Here is a 17105-nt window from a genome sequence, read left to right as displayed (position 1 = left end):
GAACGATCGAACGGATCTGAAAGCGGCGTCGAAGAAGCGTATCGAGTTTAAACCCGGCCAATCCCGAAACACGAGCCATCGAATCAATAGCCCTTCTATCCGTACCGCAAACAAAATAACTAACGTAGGATCGAGAAATCGAGGTGTAATCTCGTTCCCGAAGCCGAAGGTATCGAGAGGGGGAGCGTTAATGACGCCTCATCCTGTGACAGGGAAACGGTCAGCCGGGATTTGGCATCGTGGATAAAGGGGAGAAGAGCTCCTTCCAGCTCAAGTTCGTTACACGCCGTGACTCGGCAGAGACTCGGGATCCTCCAACGTGCCCAACCTTCCCCCGCCACCTTCCTTCGACACCTTTTTTACCTCGCGTCGGGTCGCTCGTCATTAGCACCGGGCCCCGTAATTGGCAAATTCACGGGCCCCCGAGGGCCGCGGCCGCGCTTAATCGGCGCGATTACACACCGCCCTAGGCGAAACTCCTAAGGGAACGCGATCGTCTCGTTTCGATAAACGTATCTGCCTATCGTATCGAGATCGCCCCCCTCTCCCGATACTCCCACGATCGCTAGATTTTTTTCACGGAAAGAGAATCTCGCACGCGATCGATCGGTCGAGGCTCGAGGTCATCTCGTTTCGTCATCTTCGGAGAAAAATTGAGGAATCGGGTGGAAATGTATGTGCGCGCCGATTCGTGCAAATATAATTTGGCGTGGAGGCGAAAAGGATGGAGAGAAAGGATGTTTGAGAGGCGGAAAAAAGGGTGGGAAGGGGAGCGAGCTGTGGAGGAAACGATTTATCACGGGACAATTTGGAAGACGGTTTAATATCCTTGGCGAAGCGGAGGTTGTATCGCAATTAACCACGTGGACGGGAAAGGAATCGGTCCGAGATGATTGTTGGAAGGGGCGTGGAGAAATCGAGCCGGTGTACGCAAATAGAGAGGTGTACGGAGAACGCGCGAAATCGGTGGGGAGCTGTGTATCCCGTGGCTTTTTGCCGGCCCGGAGGGTGAAGAAGCCGGGCTCTGCGGCTAATTACCTGAAATAACCCATTAGTCGTGTATACACGAGAAATTATGGAGCAAAGAGCGAGACAAAGGGATAGATGTTTCATCTCTGACGAGTCAATCTTTGCCTTTGCGGCCAACCGCCAGCCTTCGCTTCTTCTCGCCTTGGACCTTGTTGTTTCCATGAATCAGCGGAAATTCGCGACCGAGGAAAATCGGCGTCGCGACCCCAACCTTCGACGTTCGATCGAGTCGTCACGCGCGCAAATCGATTACGGCCGATCATCGCTTCGATGAAGCTATCTCGACGCCGATATTCGATATTCCATTTCGATTCCGATTTCCACGAATTTTTAATAAAAATTATATCGACGATCGGTGATAACGAGGCGTTGGAGATTACGAATCGAGCGTCGTTTCGATGGATCGGCGAAACTTACTGCTTTGATTGGTCCCCAACGGGGGATGAAACAGAATAGGAGAGAGGCAATCATCGGCGATTTCATAGCTGTCGTTTGTATTGGAAGCTTCTGAGCCCGGTTTCAAGGTTTCCCGCTGTATCAAACGGAGAATGACGAGGCGCATTCCCGTCCCTCACCCTTCCTCGAGGCTTTCCCTTTCGAAAAAATTCCGGATGACACCTTGCGCTACGAGCACACCTCCTCTTCGACCGTTCTGCCTGACGATTTAATTTTTAATCAAAGGCTTCGACGCCTCGCATCGAAAAAAGAGAGAGAGAGAGAGAGAGAGAGAAAAGACTATTTCGACCGAACCTTGTATAATTCTCTCTTCTGTACGTTATTTCCTCGACGAGACTGGAGAAAGAAGCGTCGTCGAAACGAAACGATTATTATTACCATTACTATTATTATTATTATTATTATTATTGTATTTATCGCGGATTAAAGCGGAAATGTTGGAGAATTTTCGGGATCGATCGTGGCGAGCCTAAGCCAAGCGGAACCAAGCCAAGCCGAGCTCGTTCCATCGAGCCGAAACTGAGGCAAAACACTCGAACGGCGATTTTAATCCGACTCGAGTAATCGGTCACGGCGTGAGAGAGTTTCGGCGAGTTGTTCGATTGCACGAAGATGCACGGATATGTCACGGTGATCCCGACCGCGAGGCGCTTCGGTTGCCTTGCCTCGAATCAATTAATTTCCGTGTAATTGCTTTCTCGATCGCGTATCGTATGCCAACCAACGGACAGGAACCGTTTTAGAATAACACATATCGCGAGCAAACTGTCCTTCGTATCGTACTCGATCATTTTTCTCGCTGATTCGTCCCGATCATCTATATATTTTTAATCGTTGAAGAAAAAGAAGAAAAAAAAAATTGAAATCGCGTAATCGGACTTGCAGGAAATCGATCGTAAGGAAAAGGAAGACAAAAATGAAAAAAAAAAATTCGGACTTTTCAATAATTAGGGAGGGAAATATAAATTCTTGTGGCTTGCTTCTTCGATCTCGCGCGTTAAATTGGAAAAGAAAACTCACCGCCAGGCGCGAAACAATCAAGGAGCCTGATCCTTCGGTGCTGAAGAGGTTCGAGTTGGCCGTGCCGAAGGACGCTCACGTGGGCCAGGATTCTTGTACGCGGACGTTGCTCGTCGCGTTCCAATCCCTGAAACACACACCACGAACACGTCTGAGCGATCAGTCGAATCCTTGCGGATAATCATCGTGATCGAGAGACACGTCATCTTGGTGAAAATTATAGCGATCTTGTCACGAACACCCATTTAACGTTAACATTAAAACATTGAAAATCTTTAACATTTTCGTTAGTGATTACTGTTTCACACGCATGCGAGACAGAGAGGAAGAGAGAGAGAATGATAAATGTCGCGAGAAGTATGGCGGATCGGGTTCAAGGACAATCGTTTGGATCAAAGGAAAGTTCGAAGCTTGAAAATTTCTCGCGTATGGGGATCGAGCACGCGTTCGAGGCCCCTTGTTATAGATCTTCGTCGAGGTGTGAAAATGACGGATGGCCGTAACGAGACGAGAGAGAGAGAGAGAGTCAAGAAACTCTCCTTTTCTCCTTTCATTTATTCCCCTGCTCGACGAACGTCACGCGAGAAGAAGTAATGAGCCGGCTTCGTTACTTAACGCCACGCAAGTCGTTTCACGCCCACGCGAGAAACAAGTTCGAGGGGGCCAGATTGATTCGAGAATGACAGTTACGTCCTCCTCCATCCTCGTCCCTTCTTTATTACCTCGAAATCATTCGCTGTATTTACGTCGCGGTTACGTTTCGCGAAAGAAATTTGGAGGGAGATTATATTCGATGAGGTTTTCGCAAACGTATTTTTCTCGTCAACGATATTTTTCCTCTCGAAGAAAAATTATTCTAGACCGTCTAGAAGATCGTGGTGTTAAATTCTCTTAACGAGTATTGTTTCTTTTGCTTCGATGGGGGAAAGAGAGAGGATATATACATATAGGGTGCTTGATCGAGGATCGACGTTCTCCGTCGAATTTCAGCAATTCGATTCTCGACTTTGGAGAAAGATGACAGGCGTGACAGGGAATAACGATCTCTCTTCGTTAATATCTCTCGTAACACGTCGTTCTTCTCGGTACAGAGAGAGAGAGATTCGAGAGAGATTGAGAGACGTTTAATGTTATTTCTGCGATGCCACTCATCGATCCATCGAACGGTTTACACAAGTTCGATAAAAGAAAGTTGGAAAATTTCCGTAACGAACGCGCTTCCGGTTCGAAAAATGTATCGATCCTCGAAGATCGGGGGCGAAGCGACGGGAAAGACGAAAGAAAGTAGAACAGGGAAGAGGAGGAGAGAGGAGCGGGGGAGAAAAAAGGGAGGCAGAAGGGAAAAAAAAAAAGGGAGTAAATAAAGGCGAGAGACGAGACGGCGGAGCAAGAGGAGTCTGAGGAGATGGGAGAGAAAAGGAGAGCAGAAGAGAGGAGGATGCGCCTTTATCAGCCAGCCCAAAGACCAACCAGACTGGGGCCAGGCTAACCAACCAGAGGCATCCTTCAGCTACTACGGATGCTCAGCTGGTACGGAGCGGCGCGCACCCGTAGACGCCGACGCTGTCGACGCCGACGGCTAATGAGCAGAACCTCAATGATACCCGACAAATGAAAAATCAGCTTCCCCTAATTACGGGATCCTTGGCAACGCTGCATCTTGATGACGTCTACCGCACAGTTTTCGGCTTAACCCGTTCGCGATCTTATTCGTTTTTCCTCGTCTTTGATTCGCGGCTCCGTTAATTAGAGCCGGCCGAAAATCACTTCGTTCCCCTTCGCCTTCTTCTCCACGATTTTCCCCGATTCGCTTCAGGTCACACTCGTCGCTACAGATGCCCCCTTTTCTAAAATATCTCGCGATCGTTCATCCTTGGAGGATCGAAAGTTGGCAAATTATTCACCAATTTTTTTTTTTCATCGAATGTCTTTCAATTTTTAGAAAAATTAAGAGATGGCAAGATTTATAAAACGTCTCGACGACGGACGATTGTTTTAAAATCATCGCGTAAGATCGATTAAAATATCGTCCGATATTTTACGGGGGTGGGGAGGAGAAATGGATTCGTTTTTCGGGGACAGGACTTTTTTGGCGGACAACCGACCGGGCCATGAATCCCATTAGCTTTCGATTTATACGGCGACACGGGATTGCGTCCAGTTGGGTGGGACTGACCGATGTAAAAAACGCGGGGGTGTCTACCCTCCTCCGGCGACCACAACAGCTCGGTCCATTGTTCGAAAAAAATTAACTCTGGACTTTTATTTACTACCCTGCCGGTCGGCGTTCGAGCTCGCGTTTCTGACCCTGACGAGACGACGCGACCGATCGATCGCGAAATTTACATCCCCCCCTCGTCAACGAAAAAAAAAAAAAAAAAAAAAAAACACGAGGAGGGCACCCTGGTTTACCGCCGAATAAGAATATCAACGTCGATCGTTTTCAAAATTTCATACTTCTCTTCCACGAACCTATCCATACACGATATTCAATCGATATTCAAAGAACGAAAAAGGAAATGCTTCAAGAAAAAAAATATTTCGAAATTTCCCCCTAAGAAAGGCAGGAGTTCACGACGATTTCTAACGAAGTCGAGTAAAAATTTGCTCTCTCTCTTTCTCTCTCGATTAATTTCGTTTTCCTGGGAAACGAGGAGAGGAGAGGAGAGGAATTTCCACGTTTTGTGGCTTGTACGCTCTGGCTTTTCAACCCGACGAGCTGGTCGAGAAAGGAAGGTCCGCGGAACGATGGTCCGCGCTGCTAGTTTTTATGAATTCCGGTGCGACGGGACTTCCGGCTAGCGACCTCATCTCCAAACCTAGCCCATCCTACGTCCAGTCACCACGTTTTTACTCCGTTTTCCCCGTTGCCAGACCTCCGGTCGATTCTCGATCGGCCGTCACATCGTCCAGCTACATTAATAACTGGCCACGTTACTCGCCGCCGCGTTTTTATCGCCATCGATCCATCATTTCTCCTCTATTTTCTGCTAATCCTACCGGCTCCCGCTCCCGATACTTTTTACCGCATCTAGCCACTAGTCGTCGATCGTCTCTCGTTATAACCCGCCCCTCGTGTTTCCTCGCCCCATTCTCCTCTCCCTTCAAATTCATTTTATTACCCTCTAATTTGTCGCGTCGAGGAGATCAACCGCGTTAAATCTACACGATCGCGCGACCGTACTCCCCGATATTCCTCCGTTTCTCTTCTCGAGATAGATAGATGTTCATCGATACACGCTACCTATTCGTATTTATATATTCCTCTTGTTTCCTCTTAAATAAACGCGACAAAGATCTTTCCTTTTCTCTCTCTCTCTGTTCACATTTTCCGTCAACGAGCTCGTTTTTTCGGAACGAACGCTCGTAAAAATCACCTCCTCTCTCCTGATATCCTTGCTTTCCAACCGCCACGTGGCGCTTTTGGGCAAAGCATAGGGATGGATTATAACAAATATAATAATTTGGGACACTCGCGACGAGGGATATAGGGAATAGGAAAACTGCATCCCGGGCGCATTCGACCGGTTTCATTCGACAGTCATTACGGCGCGATTCGCGAGCAATTAAAGCGAAGTGGCCGGGGTAAACATCGATCAGGAAGAGTGTGCGAGGGGAATCGGTGTACACATGGAGCCCTTGGCCACCGCGAATAGAAGGCAAACACCGACGCTCAAATATTTGCAGGAGAGTGCAAACGGGTCCCTGTATTGTTTCACGCCGTTACTATGTGTAAATTTAATCTTCCGAAGAAGCTCGAAAATAAGTGTACCGTCGCACGGCTGCACGTGCTGCACGTCCACGGGGGGAAGGGAAACGTGGTTTCCGAACGCGTTCCAAAATGATTTACAGCCTCTCTTTGGGCTCCTGCCTAGATTTTCTAACTGCACGTTAATCGTTGTCGGGAATATATATTTATACATATGTACTTGATGTACTTCTCGTAGCGATAAACTGGTTAAACATTTCTATTTCCGATCGAGGATATACGTTTTCGAAACGGGTTAAGCAAATTTAAACACCGCCTTTCTCCACTTTCCAAAGTATCGGGTGACCGGAAAAATCGGAGAGGAATCGATAAGAACTGGTTTCGAGCGGATCACAGGCGCCGAACACGGTGTTAACTGGGGCTAAAGTATCGGTCAAACACAACGGGCAAAGAATGACACTGCGGTGTTAACTGGCCCGTGGTTTTTTCTCGAGACGAGATCGAGGATACCCTTTCGATGACCTCAAATCAGAAGAGCAGGAGGAGGAGGAGGAGGAAGAGGAGGAAGAGGAGGAAGAAGAAGAAGAAGAAGAAGATAACCGGAGTCCAGGTGTCTCGTGATCGGCCGACAAAGGATCGTTTGGAAGACGGCGTAACTGGCATCGAAACTGCGGCCAAAGACGTGTGTCGGCAGAGTCATCCTACCACGAAGAGGCGAGAGACGAGGGGGAAGACTTTGGTCCTTTTCGAGTCGGGTCACGAGGAGGGGGAGGAGGAGGGAGACGATGAAGATGTCACCTTGGCGAGGCACGGTGGTGACCTCTGGGCCGAGTCAGCGAATTCCTCTCTCTCTCCGTCGGTTGATCCACGATGACGACTTTATCCCTTTGACACCCTCCTGGCTGACGAGATTTATGAATGATCGATCGTACGGGTGAATAGGGTTTGTCTATGCGGACGCATTCCCCCGTGCTGTTCGATACGAACACGCCGTGATTAGCGGCTACGGCCGAGGCAATTAATCCTCCAACGACGTCTACGCGATAAAGGGGTTGCCAACGAACCATCCTTTCGTTCCAATTCTTCGTCCATCTCTGCTGGTATTTTTCCAGAGAGAGAGAGAGAGAAATCACGATCTTCTACGAGTTCGAGTCGATTCCAAAATTGGAAAGATTTGAAAGAGAAACGCGGATTTAGATTCGTGTATTTAGATTCGTGACGATCTCACAAGTATAAATTCGTGTGGAGAGTAATTAAAATGTATTAAAGAGGTTGCGAACGATTCTTTCGTTCCAATTGCCCATCTCTGCTGGTATTTTTCCAGAGAAAGAGAGAGAGAGAGAGAGAGAAAAATCGCGATCTTTTACGAGTTCGAGTCGATTCGAAAATTGGAAAGATTTGAAAGAAAAAAAAAAAGAAACGCGGACTCGTGTATTTAGATTCGTGACGATCTCGCGAGTGTAAACGATTCTTTCGTTTCAATTGCCCATCTCTGCGAGTATTCTTCCAGAGAAACAGAGAGAGAGAGAGAGAAATCGCGATCTTCTTCGAGTCGATTCGAAAATTGGAAAGATTTGAAAGAAAGAAAAGAGAAACGCGGACTCGTGTATTTAGATTCGAGGAATTAATTCGTGACGATCTCGTATAAAATACAATGTCGACGGAGGATTCCTCGAGGCAGGTACGCGTAGCAACGTGAGAGAAATCTATCGGGTGGTGGCAGAAGGGATTCGTGAGGCCACGAAGGAATGCCATCATCGAGCCACGGTCCACCTAGGAACGTGGCTAATGGGCCCACTTAACGTCTCAAGCATCTCACCGGAGCCGCGTAGGTCATCTCTTGGTCCATCTCCTTGGGCTGTTCTCCGCGTGGCGTGCCGCGTTAATAATCGCCAATATTTATTCCGGATTGGTCACGGCTCGGTCCGGAGAGCGATGAGGAGCTAGCTGAAGAATGAGACGACTACGCCGAGATCGGAGCCCTCGCCACATTGTAACGCGGGAGATTAATACGTATCGTTCACTTTCGTTTCAACCCCGCTTTCGTTGCGCCCGCGCCACGCTTCCAACGTCCCCCTTTCCAATCCCTCTACCTCTTTCTCTTACGATTCCGACGTTTCGTCGAAACGAAATCGAGTTCTTCCCAACGAAGAGGAAAATCGATACACGCGTTCTTTTCTTTTCCTTTCTTTTTTTTTTTTTTTTTGAAAAAATTGATCGAAAAGTCGATCGAATTAATTGAGAAGAGGAAAGAGAGAAAAGAAATGGTGGTCGCGCAGTTTTCAATGGACTCGCGATGCGGCAGAAGTAATCGGGGGGTCTATCAGGGGGGTCGAAAGGACGATAAAGTTATTAAGGGAATTAGCCTAAAGGCGATTATCAACTGTCGACAGGTTGGCCTAACGCCTAACGGGCTCTCGATCCATGCCCAACACTTAATGATTTGTCTCTCGAGCTAATGAGTGTCGGGTCTTAACGCCAGATTAGTGACCTAATCCTTCTGATGAGCGATTCGCGTGTTCGCCACGCGGTGCGACTTAATGTACGCGTATCTAGTCGCATAATAGACACGTCCACGGCGGCCATTATGGCGACAGGTGCCGCTCAACCGGTAAACAAATAATGTAATTACGACACCATTGAAATTCCCCCGTATCTTTTAGCCTATTTAACGGATTGCCCGTTCATAATTTGAATTGAAAATTCGAATAAAGGAGAAAAAGGACCGGCGATAAATAACCGAGCGTTGGCGAGTCGCCTCTCTCGTGACGTTTCGCGAAATTCCATCCATTTTGAGACGGATCAAAAAAAGAAAGAAAAAAAAAAAAAAAAAAAAAAAAAGAAGAAAAAAAGAAAAGAAAAAAACGTTTGTTGAAAACGTCGTTAAATAATTCAGAGAGAGGACAAAGCCTGTATACATTGGCGCGTTTTATTTTTAGATAAACGTCCCAAGCTATTTTTCAAATATATTCATTGAATATATCGGGACTGTTTCCTGTGTAGTTTCGAACGAGAGGCGGCGTTAACGAAGAGAGAGAGAGAGAGAGAAAATAAATCGGACGGTCGCGAAAAAGAAGCACGGCGCGTCCAGTCCGGTTAATTTCTTCCGAGTTACCGAGTTTTCGGGATGAAAGGGCGGGCGTGGAATGGGTGGAGGTGATACGGTGTGTCGCTTATATGGGACGCCATGTCCTGCGGACGGACAAAGGGTGAGGATGAATCGCCTCCGGAGAGGCGGAGGACAAATGGGGACATTAAGTCGCTTTTGCGACCTGGTACCAGAGCTACCGGAGTTCTATGCACCACCGCTCCCTCCCTCCAACCTCTTCCTTCCCGTCCACGTGTCCGCGATTTCTGGATACATTTCGTATCGCTCTACCTACGTGAATCTCACCCTTCTGCGTAAATTTCATCGTTTCTTTTTCTTTTTCTTTTTCTTTTTTTTAACGGCGATTTCAACGGCATCGTTCATTCTTCATTCGACGATGTAATAATTCATCGCTGAGCCTGAATTCCCCCCTCCCCATTTTCAAAATATTTCACCAATATTTTACGAATCCAAATTCGAAGAATCGAGAAATAGAAATGGAAAAAAATATTCGTGGAGAGAGGGAAGGGAGAAGCAACGATTTTGATTTTTCAATCAGAGAAATAGAAAAATCTTCGTTGAAATAGAAATAATCGCATCCCGTGTAATTTGCCTTTCTTTAACGCCGTCAATTTCAACGCCGTTTACGAGCATTTTTACTAATATTTCAAAATATTTTACGATACTTATAAAAAAAAAAAAAAAAAACAAATCGAAGAGATATCCCAACTTTGGAAAAAGAGGAGAGAACAATATTCGTAGAAGAAGAAGAAGAAGAAGAAGAGGAAAAGAAGGAGGAGGAGGAGTGAGTTTTTTTTTTTTTTTAGCCCGGGAGAAATACAAATCTTCCTCGTGGAAATAATCATTATTTGAGCATCGATCATCGGGCCGTGTAAAGAAGTGTCGACAACGAGGAAAAGAAGAATTCCCGCGCAATGTTTCATCAGCTCCGCGTGCTTTTCTGTTCGCGACTGATTTATATCGAGATGGAAGGCGCTACGCTGGACGCTGCGCTGGCTTATCCGATCGCTATCGGGTTCCGGCGGAAAGGAGGAAGCGTCGCGACGAACCACCCACTCCGATCCATCTTTCCCAGTGGAAACTCCATCGACGACATTATCCGGCCGCAAGGTATCGTTATCGATTCAAAGTCGACGCTGCGGATCCCATCGACCAAACCATCTTGCTTATCCCCAACAGGATTTCGTTCTCGAATTCTCCTAACTCTCGTGAAAATTTCTCCAAAAAGGAAAAAAGAAAAAAAGGAAAAAGCGATCCGATATATTTAAAACTGACCGAAAATTTAGAAGAAAATTTTACTGTGTATATTTTGGAATCGGTTGGAGATATTATTAATGGAATTTGTTCACGGAATAACGAAATTAATGGCGATATATAAACGGGTTAATCCCTTAATCGAAAGATTTCGACGTCGAATTAGGAATTCCGAACGTCGGTGTGGATAGCCCGAGGAAAAAATTCCAGGACACCCGGTGGATAGTAGCGCAGTGCCGTAGGATGGTTTTCTCGGGGGTAGGAGCGAGGACCTGTCACATTACGGAGTGGAATTTATGTCCGATGCCCAGCGGCGTGACAAGTTGCCGCTGATGAACGGCCCCACCGCGAACTCTTGGCCCTCCTTCGGGATACGAACGGAGAAGGACGAGACCGGAGGAGGAGAATCCTTGGTTCTCTCTTAGCCCGTCCTTGGCCTTCCCTCCAAATTTCCTGGAACTTTTCCTCCTCCAACTTTAATCGCCACTTCCTTTCACTCCAATTTCTTCTATATATATATATATATATAAAATTTTGAAACAGCGAATTGAATTGGATCGTCACGTTTTTTTCGAATCGATCGAGCACAATTACTTCAATCATTACACGGCAAGGTAGATTATACTGGAAGACAGAAATTTTCTACGAAATTTCCGATGACGTGGGTGGTGGTGATGGTGGTGGTTAAGAAAGAATAGCGAACGGTGGGGACAAACAGGACGGGAGGTCCCTGTGGCCGCGGGCTTTTAAAAAAGTCTCATATGATTTTAACGCCCCACGCAAGAAGTCGTTCCTCGTGCTAACGCCGCCGACCGTGCACGGCCTGCCGGTGATAAACACGCCAAGTTACGATTTCTCGGAGCCGGAGACCTGTGTTAGTCCACCATGCGTGTCTCTGTGGAATATCGCGTGCTGCGGCTGGAGAAAGCGACGAAATTCGATGGAAACCGATCCAATTCTTGCGCCGCCCGATAGACACGTTTTCGTTTTCGTTTCTCCTCTCCAAATTCTCTTCCTCGCAGCGAACGAGCGTACGCGTTTCCGCATTTTAAATATTTTGTCGAACGTGAAAGCTCTCGAACGCAAGCATGAAAATCGAACTCGTATCCGGGTATTGGAAGCATCTGTTTCGCATACCAGTCGCATGTGCCAAAATGTCGTCCCAGGTGGTTCGCAGACCATCCTGCTTTCCATCCCCTCGAAGATAATGAAAAAAACGTTGAGTCGCGTGTCAACCCCTCGTAACGCGCAACAATCTCTACAGCTTTATATTTTCCAAATTCTATTCTCTTCGAGGTAAACTCTTTTAAAAGTTAGCGTCCTCTTAAGAACATTGGAAAATTACTCGAATAGTTGCGAGTGTTCCGCCACATCTGTTCCATTCACGTACATCGAGCTTCTTCTCACGAACTTTCTTTCCATAAAAATAAGAAGAAAAAGAGAGAGAGAGAGAGAGAGAAAAGAATTATTCGTAAAATCGATTCTCGAGAATTATTCCTCCCGTTTTCTGTTATTTATCGATAAATTATATCGATAAAAATTAAGCTCGTCGAATCGAATAAATTTCAAACAAAATTCTTTATCTTCACACGACGATATAATATAATATAATTATCGATGGATGCAAAAAATTACGAGGTAGCTCGTGTCGTAACCAAAGCAAATTCCTACATCGAATCAGCCAACAGCGAGGAACGTAGAGCAAATTTCTCGGCGGTCGGCTTGCGGGTATCCCCTTACGAATAGGTTCCAAGAAGCTGTCGTTTCGCGAAATGTCACCGTTCGCGTCGCGCGACCATCGCACGTGCACAAATCTACGCGCGACTACACGTGCACCGTCGTAGTTGTGTTCTGCAACCTCGTGTTGCACGGCGTTACCAGACGCTACAATGTACGACGCTTTGCATTCTGGAAAATTTCTCGTCTTTCGGCGGCCAACCAAATGTTTCTGCAATAATAAACTTGCCGTTGTCGCGAAAAAAAAAAAGAAGAATTGGCAACGTCAGCAGTGTCGAGTAACTAACCGCGGCTTTCAAAGTTGCGCGAATCATTTTTATTTTGTTTTCTTTTCTCTTTTTCTTTTTTTTTTTTTTCTCTTCTTCTCCCCGATACTTGCGATCGACGCAAACAGCCTCTATATTATTTCTATACGAATGAAACTCGCGTATATTCGTATAGCGCGAAGAAGAATAGTTCAGGGGATGGGATGAAAGAGAAATATATAGTTGAAACAGACTTGTTACCAGAACTCATTTCGCGTGATTGATGTCCCAAATAGGTTCCGATAGCTACGGTTTTCCAGCGATTTCGATCAGCGAACAGCTGCTCTTGAACGCGGGAATTATTATCGCGTTTCCGGAGCTTGCTTGTTCGACCAGCACACCGGAATGTTTGCGCAAACAGAGATCGCGCACGATAGAAATATTTCGTATTTCCTCTGCGATGCTTTGAATTACGTGCCTTACGATATAACAATCGAATCGAAATAAAAATATATATAAATATATACACGTAATCGGGAGAAGGATGTCTAAACCTTTTCTTTTTTTATTTTGCAAAAATCAACATTCATATCCTCGTGAAAAATTTTACGCGTTTAAAAAAAAAAAAGCAACGAATTTTCAATTCGTTTACTGTGTGAATAAAAAAAGAAAAGAAAACGGAAATCTCTAGACGTTGCATCGTCTAATAACTTATTCAATTTTAAAAAGATGCGATCGAGTAAACGAGAAGGGGGAGAAAAAGAGGGGAAAACGTAAAAACGAGAAAAAAAACCGTAAAGCGTAACAAAACGATGACGTATGATGAAGAATATCCACAAAGGGTGGGCGGTGATCCAACAATGCTCGCCGCTAAAAGAGCAAAACGGAAAGGGGTGAAATCGTTTTTTTCACGGTTCTAGCGACGCGCGTGATTTTTACGACGATGCAAGTTACGAGCGCGGAAGAATCGAGCGACAAGCGTGAAAACGTACTCGATAACGAGGCTACGGTACGCGATAACTGGTCGGCGATGCCTGTAAATCGGCATTCGTCGGATACGGGGAGGGACGGGGCGTAAAACTTTGTCGATGTCCATCCAACCCGATCTGGCCGATTTCACGGGGCAGATAACGCGCGTCCACCTCGTCCTCGTCCTCGTCCTCGTCCTCGTCCTCGTCGTCGTCGTCGTCGTCGTCGTCGTCCGAGAGAGCGATACCGGATGGGAGCCGGTCCACGAACACGGTGTTCTCGGCTTTCAGAGAGAGGAACCGAGGAGCCAGATGAGGACACTTTCCGTTCCCGCTCGATTGTTCTCGTCCAGCGTAGCCTCTATCTGATTCGTCCCGATACAATGGACCGCGTAAAATTACGTGCTACTCCCCCCACTCCCCTCTCCTCCCACCCTCCTCTCACTTTCTCTGTCTTCCTCCTGACTCCTCTCTGTGCCCCTCTCTGTGTCCTCTCTGTGTCCCTCGACGTGCATTCGCCACTCGGAATATCGATCGCCGGAAGTTGGCCACCGCCAGGCCTCTGGATAGTTGGTTGGACCCGATATATTCGGCCGACTTGGGCGGACCGGAATTTCGATTTTCATCGATGGAATTTTCCGAGAGACCGCGTCGTTTCGACCGTCAGAAATTTGTCAGGGGATGGAGTTTGGCCGCGAGCGACTATATATATATATATGTGTGTGTGTGTGTATATATACATATATATTTTAAATGTTTTTATATACAGGGGGGGATGGAACGACGCGATCGAAAATTGTTGCCAGTTGTTGCTGCAGGAATGTCGGAAATTTTGATAGAAAATTTGACCATGCGAGCGAATATTCTAGAGAAATTGTAGAGTATCGGGGTTGTACCGGGATGAATAGGAGAATAGGAAAAGTTTACGTCAGTTTCAGATACGAGATACGAGGACCAGTGTTGGCGGACTATTATTTCGTATCGACGTCGTTCGCGATTATTTCCTCTCTGATCTCGTTTCTCTTTCGCGAATTACAAAACAACTCGATAATTAATCGCGACTTAAAAATTTCACTTCAATCTTGCAACGCGAGAGAATTATGTCGAACTAAGTGATTATCTCGAAGAGATCGGTGCGATAATGGGCAGTGATTTAAGCCGATATCCGCCGAATTGTAATTCCATTTCGAGTTCGGCAACGGCTCGATCGAAAAGCCACCCAATGGAATTCTCGAGCGTTCAGATCTCGAACGCGAGATTCGCGGAAATGCAAATGATGCGCGGTCGTAAATTTCTCGATGCTCGGGTTGCAGGCAACTCTGGCGCGCAAGAAAGCGGGGAAAGTGGAGAGGAAAGTTTATGGAAAATTTATGTGCCGCGCGGGGGTGGATCTCGTCCCCCTCGTTTCTACCACTCTCCAGACCAAAACAATCTCATCCTCTCGTTAACCCTGTCCATTGTCTTTCCAAGCTTTCATGGTCGGCCAATGCATCGCTGCGGTTTCGAAGACAGCACGCCCATCGAGTTCCAATCGTCTCCCCATGCCCCGTTGGACAAAGAGAGTCGGATGTCTTGGACGAAACCGGGCATCCTTATTTTCTTTACGATGATCCCTTTCCCACCCCCCCCCTTATCTCATCGTCACTGATATTCATTTCAGGCAAATTTTCGCCACCCCTGTAGAGACGGTCCAGCCAAAGTTTTGGAAAGTTTAGACAACGACTACGCGACTAATCGACGACTAAACGTTTCCCACCAGACTCTTCCCGTTGTTCTTCCCCTAATCTTAGCCTCTGCTCCTTATTTGCATAACAACATCCTCCCTGTCCGTTTCCTGCTACGAATCGAACGAAATTTTCCATTTCTCCTCTATCCTTTGTTTTTCCTTCTCTCCCATTCTTCGAAAACAAGAGGGAATAAATTATTCTCGAAGAAGAAGAAGAAGAATTTATTCGAAATCGTCGTAGCCACGATTATTATTATGCTTATTATTCCGATATAAATTTCGAAATCTCGTTTCGAACGAGGCGATGCGAAAAAAAATAAAAAAGAAACACTATCGGGCATGTATCGGCGCGGAGAAGATTTGCGCTCATGATGATCACGAGGGTATATCGGTTGGTAGAATCGCGCGGCACGATTCAGGCACAAAAGTGGCGACGGAAGGACAATTGATCGCGTAGGATTAACGGCAATTAGTCAGGGCCGAGGGCTCGTAGGCGTGGCCTGTCCTGTCGTCACGCTTCGAGGCTACGAAGAAGACGGCGTAAAAGCGACGCGAGAGTAGACGCGGAACGTGATGAAGAGGGAAGAAGGATTAGCGGTGCGAAGCGGCGCGAGCAGGATGGGGAATGTCCGGGCGAAGCGGAGGAACCAACCAGTCTTTGCCGATTACCTGCTCGTTCCCCCGGGTGTTCCTGCCACGGTGGCCATAAACCAGGCATCGAGCATCAGGGTGGACACTTTTATGGTCGGCAGCTTTGTCTAGGCTACGGCCTGGCCACGTTATGGGTCGTAGTATCCTTGCAATACAGCCCTTTGGGGTGGGGGCGAGAGGAGAGATGGAAGGGAGGGAGAGGAAGAAGAGGGCAAGAACGAAGAGGCACCGCGGGACTACCAGGGACACTCGGAGGAATACTGCTGTGCACCGGTGGAGGGTGGACGCGAGACGAAAGAAGGAACTCGTAACGTTTCCACGTTTCACAACAGGCTGGATTGCCCCAATCGATCACCCACTGCCTTTTTTTTTCTTTTTTTTTTTTTTTTTTTTTCCCCTCGACCTTCCGTGAACGAGCCAGCAACCAACGAGCAGCACCCCACCTCCCTCGTAAAAGATACCCCCGATCGGTCGTCGATTCGTGCAAGTTAACTCACCGGTGTCGCGAGACCAGCTTCGCTTCGCTTCAGGAACGTTGGAGGGAAAGAAGGGAGGAAGCTCGTCCGTGTATGGAACGTAGAGAGAGAAATGGAAATGGTTCGATTCGTGGTTCGAATCATTAAGAGAAGAAGGGGAAAAAATTCAGATCGAAATTTTTACTTCGCTTTAAAATGCTCTTCTCCACGATTCCATAGTTGGACGGTATTATATAGCTCGACGAATTCGACTCAAATTTCGCTCGGTATATTTTTGGATAGATGACGAATCGCTCGAATCGCAGGCGTCACTCGTTCCGAAATATACCAGGATTCGTTTTATTTTATTTTTCTTTTCCTTTTTCTTTTCTTTTTCTCTTTCTTTTCGCCAAGAGATATTATGGACAAGTATCGATGTCATTAGCATTCCGATCGATCCGTTCCCTCGCCTTAATTTCTGACGGGCGCATTAAGACAGACGGACAGACAGCGAGCGGTCCTGGCGGCGCTGCAGGATCAGGATCGAGGAGGAATCGAGGGATTCGAGGCGGCTTCGAGCTCCCCCGTTGCGAACCACGGCGGACTTCAAAGAGGCCGGAGACTTCATCATCGATACTGGATCCTGATCACTGCCGACAGATTAGACGCCTCTACCGTTTCTTCCCTCCTTCCTTTTTTTCTTCCTCCATCCGCGACCTTCGGCCGGCGTGATTATAGATAGATAC

General features: G+C 46.9%; 1 protein-coding gene across 10 annotated transcripts in view; it reads right to left on the bottom strand.

The window, feature by feature from the left end:
- LOC122716132 (transcription factor Sox-2) overlaps window positions 1-17105 on the bottom strand; it is a 270718-nt gene that overhangs the window by 13104 nt on the left and 240509 nt on the right. For 2 of the 10 annotated variants that reach the window (XR_006346947.1, XR_006346948.1), the window contains one exon: window positions 2506-2632. The exons of 7 other annotated variants lie outside the window; for them this stretch is intronic. The gene's annotated coding sequence lies outside the window, so the exon portion shown is untranslated. Of the gene's footprint in view, window positions 1-2505; window positions 2633-17105 lie in introns of those variants that run through there. One more of the 10 variants, XR_006346956.1, reaches the window with a different exon arrangement.

Source organism: Apis laboriosa, unplaced genomic scaffold (assembly GCF_014066325.1).
Source record: "Apis laboriosa isolate Shangri-la unplaced genomic scaffold, ASM1406632v1 scaffold42_cov153, whole genome shotgun sequence".
Taxonomy (NCBI): Eukaryota; Metazoa; Arthropoda; class Insecta; order Hymenoptera; family Apidae; genus Apis; species Apis laboriosa.
Note: the sequence above shows the minus strand (reverse complement) of the source record. Positions and strands in the feature narration are given on the sequence as shown.